The 12,988-nt window shown below is 38.7% G+C and overlaps 1 protein-coding gene across 1 annotated transcript in view; it reads left to right on the top strand.

Moving 5' to 3' along the window:
- Nucleotides 1-12,988, top strand: part of LOC149962146 (general transcription factor 3C polypeptide 3) — a 54,387-nt gene that overhangs the window by 24,232 nt on the left and 17,167 nt on the right. The window lies entirely within an intron of this gene.

Raw genomic sequence — 12,988 nt, 5'->3', positions numbered from 1 at the left:
CATTAAAAGATCCTGCTTTTACTAAAGGTTATAGTTTTTTTCATTACGAGCTGTTAAAAAATTACGTAACGCAAAAAATTAACATTATCAACATCCTACCTTCCCCCAAACCCTAAATTACGTCACAAATACTCAATTGAAATAGCACCATAAACCTTGAAATAATTACATTTATTTCAAAATTAAACCGATTTAGCTATTGTTTTACCTCTAGAAAACTATTCCTAAAAATCCCGTATTCTCTAGAGAAAATGATTTTCGAAATCTTGAAATCAACTGGAAAATACCGAAATCTTGGTGGAAATATTTTCAAAAATTACGGAATCCGCGATTCTAAGTTAAAGCAGCTCTATCAAAAAAAAAGTAAAAATAAGTTTACAAAAATGCTTCTAAAAGCGCTTCTAGGTGGCAGCACCTTCCGACACTTAAAGCGAAAGGCGAGTTGTCTGCCATCTATTGGCTTCCCGAAACCACGTGTTTAATAAGTTAATAATCACGTGATTTCAAAAATCCAATCAACGCGAGAAATTACCAATTTGCCACACCTCTTAGGCTAGATTTTGATGCTTTCTCAACTTGTTTTAACGCTAACGACATCTAGTGCGAGCAAAAGCAACTAGACAAGAGGCGCCACTTGCTTTAAAATAGTTGATAATTTCGGTTTGAACAGTACAGGATTTACTGAAGGCAGATTTTGGTGGGGGCCTATGTAAGGAAAGCATGAAAACGCAAAACTCGCTGAGCTTATGTCACGAGAAAAATGATTTTTCAAATAATAAAGAAACAAGCCTGATATGTTTTTCTCTTAAACCGTATCAGTGGAAAAATGCATTGATTTCATCAGTGGTGGGGGGCCTTCTGTTGGTGGGGGCCCTTAGGCCTGTGCCTAGCTAGCATCAACAAACACAGCACCCCACACAAGGAGAACGCAACCCGTCTAAAGTCGTGTATTTTCTTGCGTACATTTTTCATTGGTTAGACGCTTTAGCGCCTGCGGCCGTCGGAAGGGGAAAATTCAGAAATTGTCTTCCCCCCACCCGTAAAACGTTCAGCGTAAAGGTTCGTCCAATGAAATTTGTACACAACACTGCGTTAGCGTGTTTAAAGGTTAGCGGTGTTCTCCTTGTGTTTGTTGCTCCTAGATTCCTAGTAGGCCTAGTTCTTAATCCGGCACTGGGTTTCAGTATAAAATGGTGATTCGTGACGTAACAATTGAGCGTACCGTAATCAAGTTAGGTATTTTATTTTGGTGCCAAACTATAGTTTATATACGCCAACTATCAATAACCCCGGTTAACTGTATGACAAACTATTTATCCCCCATCACAGTCAAACAAAACGACATTTATTGACATTTTCGTTACGAATATAACGACGCGAAAGATAACGGGAAAAAAAAACAAAAAAGTTGGCAGTCTTGTCAGGACGCAAAAAGTCGGAAAAGAAAAACGACGTAAAGAATCGAAGCTCGAAAAGATAAACTTTCCTTTCTATTTTGCTTTCTTGTTAAAAAGATCTCGTATCGGTTTTTGGGAATTCTCTTTTGCCTTTGTCGTCGTTTCAAATCGAATATTTTTATTTTTTTAATGTTAGAAGAGATAAGTTTACCTTCTCGAGTCCAAATCCCGTTAAGCCTTTGCTCCATCTCCGGTCCGCGCATTCAGTTCGCGATTTGGTAAACGTAATCTTAATATAACTTTTTTGTATTTTTAATCGAGTTTCCGAAAAAGGGTTAATGTTTTTAAATCCCGCGTGAAAGTTACCGAAAAAAACTAAGTCATTTACATAATGATGAATATATTTTTCTTACTCCCAATTATTTTACCCTTAAGACAGGATCTTTTTATGGAAAGGTCAGCGCACTCCTGGTTTTTCTTTCGAATCTCTTTTGTCAATTTTAAGTTGAGAAAAATCTGACTGTGCGCCGTCTATACTGGTAATTCCATTCAACATATAAGAAATTATGTTAAACAAATAATAGTATTATTAAAAATAAAAATAAATTTCGAATAGTAGTATGAATATTTAGTCGTCTTGATTATTTTAATAATATATTAATATTTAAGGGGGAAGAATACGGTAAAAATCTATTTTTCGATCAAACTGAACGTTTCTGTTTTAACAATTACGTAATTGAATTATATTTTTCTTATTAAGCTGAACTTACCTCTAGTGCTTAAAATAATTTTGATAATTCTAATATTAATATTTAACGAGATATAAGATCCTAACTAAAGGGTAGTTTGAGCGCTTGCCCAACTTGTTTAGCTCCGGGGGTCCGAATTAAAATGTAATAACTTAATAACTTATAAATATAAAATTGTCAAAATTATTTTAATCACTAAACAAGAGGCTGTTCTACACATAAATATTAATTTTATAAGTTAAAATACAAAATTAAAAGAGTTCAGCTTGAAATAGCGCGAAAGTAGACAATGGCCACTGTAGTCTTCCCCCTTATACACTTTTAACAAAAAAATTTAAGATTCCATAAATTAGGATCGTAGTGTACAGCCTAAAAATCATATGAGTACCACAAGTGATAGTTAGATGGCGCAGTTACGTTTAATCTCTGTATATACTCGCTTTTCTTCCGCCAGGAAGAGGCTAGGCTTGAGACGAACGGGTTTCAATTCGTTATACGCCAACCTCTCCGTAAAACGATCTTGTTACGGCAATGGAAGAGTTTTTTTTAATAGGCGTCCATTAAGGGTTTTTGAAGAGCCAAGGCTTAATGACACCGCGACAACTATATAAAGGAAGGTAATTTTGCTTCCAACGCGTCCCTTTTTTGGGGGAGCGATTTTATCCCACTTTTGCGGTCTTGTCATTTTTCTTATTTTTCGCATAATTGGCGGCAAAAAAAATTATAGTGTATTTTTAACGTTCTTCATCAAACGCAATGAATAATAACATTTTAACTCCAAGGACGAACGGAAAGATACGCTTCCCAACCATTTCTTTATTTATGTCTTAACATTAAGAACGTTAGGCTTAACCAATGATGCATTTTTTAAACAGGGTTGCCACACATCAGGGAATTTCAAAATGGGCCTAAAAATTCAGGGAAAGATCCGGGAATTGTAAAAATTTGTAAAAATTCAGGGAATTTGATTTTCTCTTGACACTTTTTGAAGGTAATTTTACTCTAGATCTATGGCAAATTCTATGATTATCATTTATTTCCTTGAAAGTTTGCGTAATTTTTTCAACATTGCAATTACCTTTTTATTGAAATTTATTAACTTCTGATAAAAGTAAAATATAACATAAAAATTGAGGCCTTAAAAAGTCAGAGACAAATCTTTTAATATGGTCGGGGAATTTGTATCTGAAAATTTTGCGGCAACCCTGTTTAAAGGTTATTCTCAACTGACATTGTTTGTGTAAAGACTAAATGCTGTTTTGTACAGGCTTTGTTAATCAGAGTTGTTTATTCTATTTCGGGAAGACCAGACTAAATGTAGACTGAGAAGCGATACGTATGGATGTGACATCGTGGAAATTACATACGAGGAATAGCAACTTTACCTTTCAAAATATATCTCGAGGGTCATAGGTCATTGGTTTTCGGAGGTACTTCTGGTGATGTTAACAAAGTGGCTATCACTTTCGCCTCGCAGAAAGAGAAGCCGGGTTCGATCGAAGGTGGTGGCACCAGTGGCGGATACATATGCCCCCCCCCCCTTTGACGCTTAAAGGGGAACGGTCAAGCTTTAACCAGTTATATAGCCCTATAGCCCATTAAAAACTAAAATTTATGGCAAAAACCGCATCAAAAAATATTGAGTGGTTAATTTTTAATAAAATAAAGAAATTTCGGGAAATCGAAAAGCGCGTCCGCCGCGACACCCGGTGAGAAGTCGGTGAGACAGAAAAACAACGTAAAAGCGCCCGCTGCTGAAGACGCAAAAAATTTGTATTGCACGCGCGGCGCATTCCAGTTAAAAGAGACTTAAGCCTAAATCGCGTGATTTTCAAAGTTAGGATAGTTCGCAAATCGCTCATACGGGGTTAGGGGCGCTGGCGGCAGCCCCTAAGATGGCGGCGAAAATTCAAACCCAAACTCCTGGCGTTATTTTTCGTTTCAACTTTTTGGGCCAAAAGCTAATTTTTTCAATACAAAAAAGGTTCGTGTTAGTATATTGAACGTCTTGTTAATCTTTTGATACGGAAATAAGGCCATATTTGGAAAAGCTTGGCCGTTCCCCTTTAAGCTTTGCATGTTTAACCACCCTTCTACACGCCTTGTAATTAATGACTTTAAAAGTCGCTCGATGACTTGGGCTTAAGGTGGTGCCTAGCCAGAGATAGTGTCAGCTTTTACACTCTACCTAAATGATTAGAGAAAAATGCAATATCAGAACGAAATCTGACACCCGGTATTTACGTCTAAATAAACATCAACGAAATAACTGTTTTAAAAGTGCCGTTTTAGGTCATTATTTTTAAAAAGCGAGCAGTTTTGGGAAAACTCGATTAAAAGGGATTCGGGTATCAAACAGCTTTTAAAGAAAAATAATCAATGATGACATATAGTCCGCATTTGAAATTTTCTTTCAAATTTGGAACCATAGACAGTATATATCCCTTAGGGATATATACTGTCTATGTTGGAACAAAGCTTAAAATCATCCTAAGTTACAAATTTTCCTTAGTACAAATGTAAAAAAGATGTGTCAGAAATCGTAGCGGTTGCAAACCGCCAATCATTGCTTTTATTATACAGGGTGTTTCAAAAGGTTATGCAAAAATTTGAAGGAGTTGTAGGGGGGGAGTTGAGAAGTATGCCTGTTTATTCCCAATTTTCCTAACGATGAGTTAAAAGAACGCCAGAGCTTCAAAGTGTGGCCTACTAGCCCCTGGAAATAGGCTGCAACCGGCGCGAAAGTAACCAGGGAAACGCGAACATTAAGGTTTGGGTTCGTGTGATTGTTTAAAAATGACTTTGTAAACAAATCGAGGTAACCAGCGTAAAATTTAACTTAAACAGTATTTAAAGTCCCTGCTGCTTGGCTTTGCGCTTGTTGCAACTTGCAACTTACTTTCAGGGGATAGTAGCCTTAGTAGGCCACACTTTGAATTTAACTCATTGTAGGAAAATGTAAAAAAACAAGCATACTTCTCAACTCCTTAAATTTTTTGCATAACCTTTTGCTGGGGTGGCGGAGTGGTTAGCACTTTCGCCTCGCAGCAAGAGGAGCCGGGTTCGATCCCAGCTTGTGGCACTGGGTGAAAACTCGGAATAACTCCTTCCGCGTTGAGTTTGCAAGTTCTCTCCCCACTGGTTTAAGGGGTTTTCCCCCGAGATCTTCGGTTTCCCCTTCCATAAAAACTTGCTAAGGTTAACGGTAATAGTTAGTGTAGGGAGCTGTTGGCTCGTACGCGTTGAATACAGGGCTTGCTACCACCCTCCTACGCATTGTAACCCGGCCACCTGAATTAAAGGCTTTAAAAGTAACTCGATGACTTATAGGCCTAAGGTGGTGCCTTGGGTATTAGCCTAGTTGATTATTATTAAACACCCTGTAGATCTCTTACAATACAATAAGTATCTAGAAAACTACGTAATAAACCATTTACAATTTTCAAGCAAACAGTGAAACACTCAAGTGGTAGGGATCTCAATGGGCACCTTAAAAAGAACACTTAATCTAGCCAAAAAAAAATAAGTTTCTTATTTTAAGGAGACATTGAGACAACTTGTGGTCTTTTATAGCGAAAAAAGGCGAGGAAATCTTCAGCGCCATCTTTCGGGGAGGATAAATGCCATTAGCGGTCGCGTTCCTTGATGAAACGATCTAAATTGAGAAGGGCCCCGCGAACACAATAGACGAAGCATCTCGTAGAAGCGCCCTCTTCCGAAAAGAATCGGACCGTTAATACGCTCATAATGGTCCACTTCTTTCAATGGACGCCTTGACTCTTAAGACCCCTGGTGTTGTTCGAGGGCAAAAGTCTTTTATACTGGAAACTAAGACTCGACTCTGTACTCACTCTGGCTTTATGGCGGCAGCACTCTTTTTATCACTCTTACAGTGCCAGGTTATTAATCTACTTTATTGATCTACCCTTATTTGGCGCCCTTTCTGGCCGCTACCCTTATTCCAACGCTTACGTTGTCTTTTCCGAGTAGCCTTGAAGAGGTCACCGCTAGATGTCGTTGACGAGCGACCTCCCGCCCCGCCCTTTACCCCCGCGTCGTCTGCCACTCGCAGCTGCGGCCGAAGCTTCACTTTAAAAGCGCCGTCTCGCGTTTAGTCTAGACACGCGTTTTTAACTTTCGCTTTCCGAGAGACTCGAACAATAGTTTATAATACGTTTCTGGTATTTATGGGTGGGTTAAGGTGATGACATCTGGATTTTGTAATAGGAACTTGTAGTTTTTAATGGGTAGAGTCTTTGTGGAAAGTAATTACGCCTACTGTCTGCCCTATGGTTTTGGGGAACGTTTTCTGATTTTTAGTACGGAATTTGCATAAAGAAAGAATTAGGGATAATGCGAAATATATACATAGGCCTTTTACAATAATCAACTTGATTGAAATCAATTTTTATATAGTATTTTTGAAAAAGAAAAAACCTCGCTAATTGCTATAATTAAGGTTTAAATATATTGCATTGGATTCTACTGTGGGTGGAGATTCCGCCGAATTTGTTTTGTAAAGTACCAAAATAGGTTTAACAAAAATAAAAACTACTATATGATTATTAGCTTAAATTTAATAAATTCATGATACATATATATAGATTAGCCTTTAAAAATTAAAACATATTTGTTTTAGGTAAAATTATGATACTAAATTATATAAAAATCAAAAAAATCAATAAAAATCCGATTTTAATAAAAAAAAATGATTTATTTGATTTTTTTTTTAAATAAAAAAATAGCCAACCCTGTAGCGAGGTTGAACCATCCCACAAAAACGTGTAGGGAAAATTTGTGTAGCTAGAATAAAGCTACATCTACATTCCTAAAAGTTTCCCGTACACGTTTTCGAGAGGTGGCTTAACCCGTCTACTAATCAACTTTAAAGGGAGTAGAAACTATAGAAAATACAGGGGAGGAATTGCAACTCGATCAGTGGATCGTCTCGCGGTACATAAGGCTTATTAACTTCCGGTTTATCGAAATATATCCTATATTGACCGAAAGTATCTTACGAAAACCCCCACATTTGATTAGCTGGAGATACATTTCCAAGGCTTTTGTCAAAGTTTCAATGTGGAAGATTATTTAGTCCGAAGTTATTATACAATAAAAACGTAGGCAACGGTCCGACTTAACACGTGAAACCGAGCGTGCGTCGCGCGCCCTTATTAAATACCAGCCCTCTAACTTTGTGTTTAGCGCCATCTTTAGTTTAGTCAGAGCACAGACTACCTACCCCAAGAATGACATTGCTGGTAGCCATTTAAAAAAATTTACGTCGCGGCTTTTTTAAGACCGCGCCATCTCACGGCAAGTTGAGGCCGTTTTAAAGGTATAACGCGCGATTAAAAAAATGTTTTGTAGAATCTGGCTCGCGCACGACTTTTTTATTGTTAGTTCGTAAAATAATGAATTTTCACGCGCTATTTTATGTTTCCTGTAAAAAAAGCCGCATCACTTTTGAGACACCTTTTTTAGTTCCACATCGAGATATACATCGAAGTGGGACTATTGCTATGGACGGAATGTCGTTAAGTGTTGTTTGTTTGTGTGTTTGTTGTGGAAAGTGACGATACGGTAGATGGAGCTGCGAAAAATAAGTTATCAATATAATTATATTAGTGGCCTCACCGAGACTCGAACACACATAGCTGCGGACCGCCTAAACTACATAAACCCCACGGCCTACCAACCGAGCCACGCCGTCTTCAGTAAACGTTTGCTTAAAATTTTACCCTTGAACAGTTTTTGTTCCGTGCCCGCCCTATAGGGGGGCGCATTTCTTCCATTGGGGGCGGAACGACATTTCAGGAGAGCTTATGTAGCAGAGAGCATGTTTTCTATATAATAAAACTCTAAGGCCTTTTCGCCCCTCGCCCCTGAAAAGCGAGGCCCTGCTGACGGTGCGGTCTGCGGGTCGGACTGGGGATTTGCGGACAACCATATTCCGTTCTCTTTTCGTATCACATAGGCTTTTTCGCCCGACAATTTTCTCCCTCGCCCCTGAATCGTGAGGCCCCGCTGACGGTGCGGTCTGCGGGTCGGACTGGGGATTTGCGGACAACCATATTCCGTTCTCTTTTCGTATCACATAGGCTTTTTCGCCCGACAATTTTCTCCCTCGCCCCTGAATCGTGAGGCCCCGCTGACGGTGCGGTCTGCGGGTCGGACTGGGGATTTGCGGACAACCATATTCCGTTCTCTTTTCGTATCACATAGGCTTTTTCGCCCGACAATTTCCTCCCTCGCCCCTGAATCGTGAGGCCCCGCTGACGGTGCGGTCTGCGGGTCGGACTGGGGATTTGCGGACAACCATATTCCGTTCTCTTTTCGTATCACATAGGCTTTTTCGCCCGACAATTTTCTCCCTCGCCCCTGAATCGTGAGGCCCCGCTGACGGTGCGGTCTGCGGGTCGGACTGGGGATTTGCGGACAACCATATTCCGTTCTCTTTTCGTATCACATAGGCTTTTTCGCCCGACAATTTTCTCCCTCGCCCCTGAATCGTGAGGCCCCGCTGACGGTGCGATCTGCGGGTCGGACTGGGGATAATAAGTGTTTCACTTTCTTATCGAAACCTTGTTTGGTCCGAAGTAATAAGTGTGGCACTTTCTTATCGAAACCGTATATGGTCAGAAGTAATAAATAAGTGTGGCACTTTCTTATCGAAACCGTGTATGGTCAGAAGTAATAAATAAGTGTGGCACTTTCTATAGCGGTACAAGTAGATTGTTAACTAGTAGTGCCCGTAAAGGCAGGAGAGATAGATCCGTTAGACATTGCAGCAGAGAGCATATAATATTATATAATAATAATAATAAGTGTGGCACTTTCTTATCGAAACCTTGTTTGGTCAGAAGTAATAAGTGTGGCACTTTCTTATCGAAACCGTGTATGGTCAGAAGTAATAAATAAGTGTGGCTCTTTTTTATTGAAAGAAACCGTGTATGGTCAGAAGTAATAAATAAGTGTGGCACTTTCTTATTAAAGGGATAGTGACCGAAAAAAAACAGTTGGTCTCATTCGATAGAACTCTTTAACGTGCACGCCATTGTACTTGAGACTTTAATCTCCGTTAAATTTCTATGAATCTGCTGCCCACACAACTCCGTCGAACACCAAAACCAAATATAAAATTGCATAAACTAAGTTGCAAGTTAAGAAGGGTAAAATATCTAGTACATTTGCTGGAAAGCTAGGAGCAACAAACACAGCACTGCCCCCACAAGGAGAACGCAACCCGTCAAAAGTCGTGCATTTTCTTAAGTATATTTTTCATTGGTTAGACGCTTTAGCACCTGCTGCCGTCGGAAGGGGAAAATTCGGAAATTGTCCTCCCCCTTTTCGTAAAATGTTCAGCGTAAAGGCTCGTCCAATGAAGTTTGTACGCAACACTGCGTTCTCCTTGCGTTTGTTGCTCCTAGTCTGCCAGTATCTTTCCAGCAAATGTATTAAAGATTTTGCCCTTCTTAACCTGCAACTGGCGGCTGGAATTTCGAATTCCGCCTATTTTCTGTTGAATTCTTAAAGGTTTCTGCGCGTGTTATATTAATCCAGTTTAGAAATATCTATTGCGTAAATTTCAAAGTGATCAATATATATTTAATGTAGATTATTATAATTTTTAAGTTTCATTTAGTATTATACTCCTAAACAATCATCAAATGTTAATGTACATGTACGTCAATGGGGTAATCTCGGCAATACCCGTTCTCTACTTACCCTGGACTCGCCGAACTAATATTTGTAGTACTAAAAAAAACAGTTTTTAAATCTTATCTATGTTATTTAACTAATTATCACTTTGAAATATAATTCCAGCCACCGATTTACGGAAACTTCGTGAGCACTAGTATCTTTCCGCCAAATTCTAATATCGGTATCGGCCAATATCGGCTTAAGCGAAGCCAATATTGGCCGATACCGATATTAGAAAAATATTTTCTAGAAAAACTTTTAAAAATAAGAAAACTCTCAATTAACTAACTAATGATAATATTTCATTCGATTGTCCGCGCCACGTACGCTAGACCAAGGACAGTAGATAAAGGGGCGAGAAAGCACTGCTTTCTCGCCCCTTTATCTGCTTTCAAAGCAGGGGAAAAAATTTCGATTTTAAACGTCTTCATATTCACGGGGAGTTAGATGTAAACAAACCACGGCCATTGTTAAGACGTGGTTCACCATGGACAGTATTATTGTAGTTAGGTTTTACCATTTTGATGTTAAATTAAAAATAAAACTACGAGCGTAAATAAAAAATGCCCATTTGTTTTGAACACCTAAGCCTCGTCAAGAACCGCTAAAATTAGGTGACCGCCATTTTTTTGTTTACAACTAACTCTCCTTGCGTTTAGGTCGTTTTAGGTGATATATTCCAACAGAGGCCGCCAATTCACTTTCTCGTACCTGTATCTACTGTCCTTGGCCAGACTTCAGAAGCTAGATCATGCCTTTTTTTAGACAGGGGTTACGAGGTCAAACAAATAAAAAACAACGATATTCGATTTGTGATAGAAAATATGTATCCAGTAAAATTAAAAGAAACATATTTGGATATGCTCTTGCAAACTTGTTTTAATGAATAATTATAATAAAATGGTATGACAGTGCACTGTCAAACTGTCTTTTACAATGATTTTATCATATACACTACTGTTATGATAGATTTTTAACTTTGTTAATATCAGCCGATATTATTGGATGTACTATACGTCTATAATATTGCTCCATACGTTTGTCACTTTGGGGAATATTTTACTGAGAGCTAGTAACGGACTGACGTCATCACAATAAAAAAATCTCCCCGTAGCGAGGCGCTGTCAAAGGCTACGTGTGACGCGTTAGCAAGCGGACGCAAAACTGCGACGAAGCCCGTAATGCAGTCTGTCTTGTGAATAGCTCTCAGTAAAACTTTCCCATGTGAAGAATAGGAAGTGTCACACTTATGTAATAGTATTATACACTTAAGATGATACCAAACTCAATGACCTTGAACTATGTCCTCAAGGTCATTCTATTTCGGGAACCGTTGGGCTTAGGGACTCGATTTAATAGGCCTTTCTATAAAATAAACTACGCTTACTGAACTGGTTTTTATGTAGCTCATTCTTCACGAAATACGCAGAAGTTCAGTTCAGTTTATGTTTAAAAACCGGTGATTCGTCTAATTTACTCTTGTGTCCAGGGCTTTTCGTAGTAAAACGTCACCCGTGACGTCACAGCAACATCAAAACAAGAAAGCCAATGTTACTTTATAGAAGGGCCTTTTGTCCGCGGGAAACGAAGTTCGTATGTTGGCAACCCTTCCCACGGATCGTCTCTCAACAAAGCTATTCTCCATAAAATATAAATAAATACATTCTTGGTAAGATTTACGATTCCAATACTCTTTAAATAAAATAAAAATGTATATCATGTAGATCATGAAGCTAGAAATGTTTTGACCTCGTTTTTAGTATCGTCTAGAAAATAAAATAAAGGAAATATCATTTTTATAGAGGTTCCACTGAACAAGAAAAGGGTTATATACTGCCGACAGCGCACAAACGTTAAAATTAATGGTTGCCTCGTCTCGGAAACTTTGAACTTTCTAAATAATGACACCGCCAAGCCTTGCCGTAAAACCGTTTAATAAAGAAAAGCATAACATCAGTTTTAATTTTTTTACGTACTCAAATCACGATTTAACTTTCACTTTTTTATTATTTGAATGGGTTTTATAATCGTTTCGCTCTAACGCCTTCAACTTTAGTACTTCCGGTTCTAAATTATTCATTTCTTTCACTTCCGGTTTACTTTATTTTTTCGCGTCTAATGCGACATTTTTTATTCCCGGCTCCTACGTTTCTCTCTCGGTAAACAGCGCTCCCTGGTTGAAAGATAAAAAGGCTTAGTCTATTTTTGTCGCGAATTGTATTATACCGTCTTGGAGGAATATAGCCTACTAGCTGGAATAGGAAACCCATAGCAACGCTATATTTTAATCATGACGAAAGCTTTCGATACATTAGGCTTCTGATGAAAGAATTGGATCACTGCCTACGCATCAGTCCGACCAAGGCTTAAGTTAGTTCCCTAATTCACTATCGCTCTGATTCCTAATTTTCAGCAGTTTATATATATTTAATCGTTAGGCCTAAGTCAATCAAAGCGATGAGACGAATTTGGGCCAAAACGCCGTTAATATTAATCGACGTAACTCCTATCTCGTTACTTAGTTTAATTAGGTTTATCATCTTTGCCCATCAAAAACGCGTCTAAAAAAATCACCTCGTGTACTTAGTAAAGCCATTTAGGCCTAACGTTGGAAATTTCCACCCGGAGGCATCGTCGACTAACTCGAAAAAAGACACAATTTTTGCTTTGATTTGGACCGTTCCGTCTAACTGTACAGAAGAGCGTCTAAAACTGTACTTTTCCCCATTAAAATCGCCGCCCATACTCCTTTACCTAGTTTCATCGATTTTGGGTGGCCTTGTGCGAGTTTCCAGCCCTTTTTTCTCCCCGCCTTCCAGACTGAATGTAGGTCAAGTCGCTAGATGGCGATAGCTGTAGACACGCTCTTTTGGGTTATAAGGTCCTTTAGGTTCAGCTGGCCCGTGGATTTTTCTTTAAAATCTTGTAGATCGCTATTAGATTTCCCGTATCTACGAATTCTACTCGGAAAAAGGTCGCGATAGGGTGTTTTCTGGTATTTAGTTCCTTTTTTTCCCACCAGGGCGGAAAAATGCGTGACATGAATAATTTAAAGAACAAGGCGTATTTGGAGGGTTTGTGTTTTGGATTTGGTTTCGAAAGTTTTATTATGGAAGGACCGAGGGATTTTACGAATCT

Source organism: Leiobunum rupestre, chromosome 1 (genome assembly GCF_980474605.1).
Source record: "Leiobunum rupestre chromosome 1, qqLeiRupe1.1.hap1, whole genome shotgun sequence".
NCBI classification, from domain to species: domain Eukaryota; kingdom Metazoa; phylum Arthropoda; class Arachnida; order Opiliones; family Sclerosomatidae; genus Leiobunum; species Leiobunum rupestre.
Note: the sequence above shows the minus strand (reverse complement) of the source record. Positions and strands in the feature narration are given on the sequence as shown.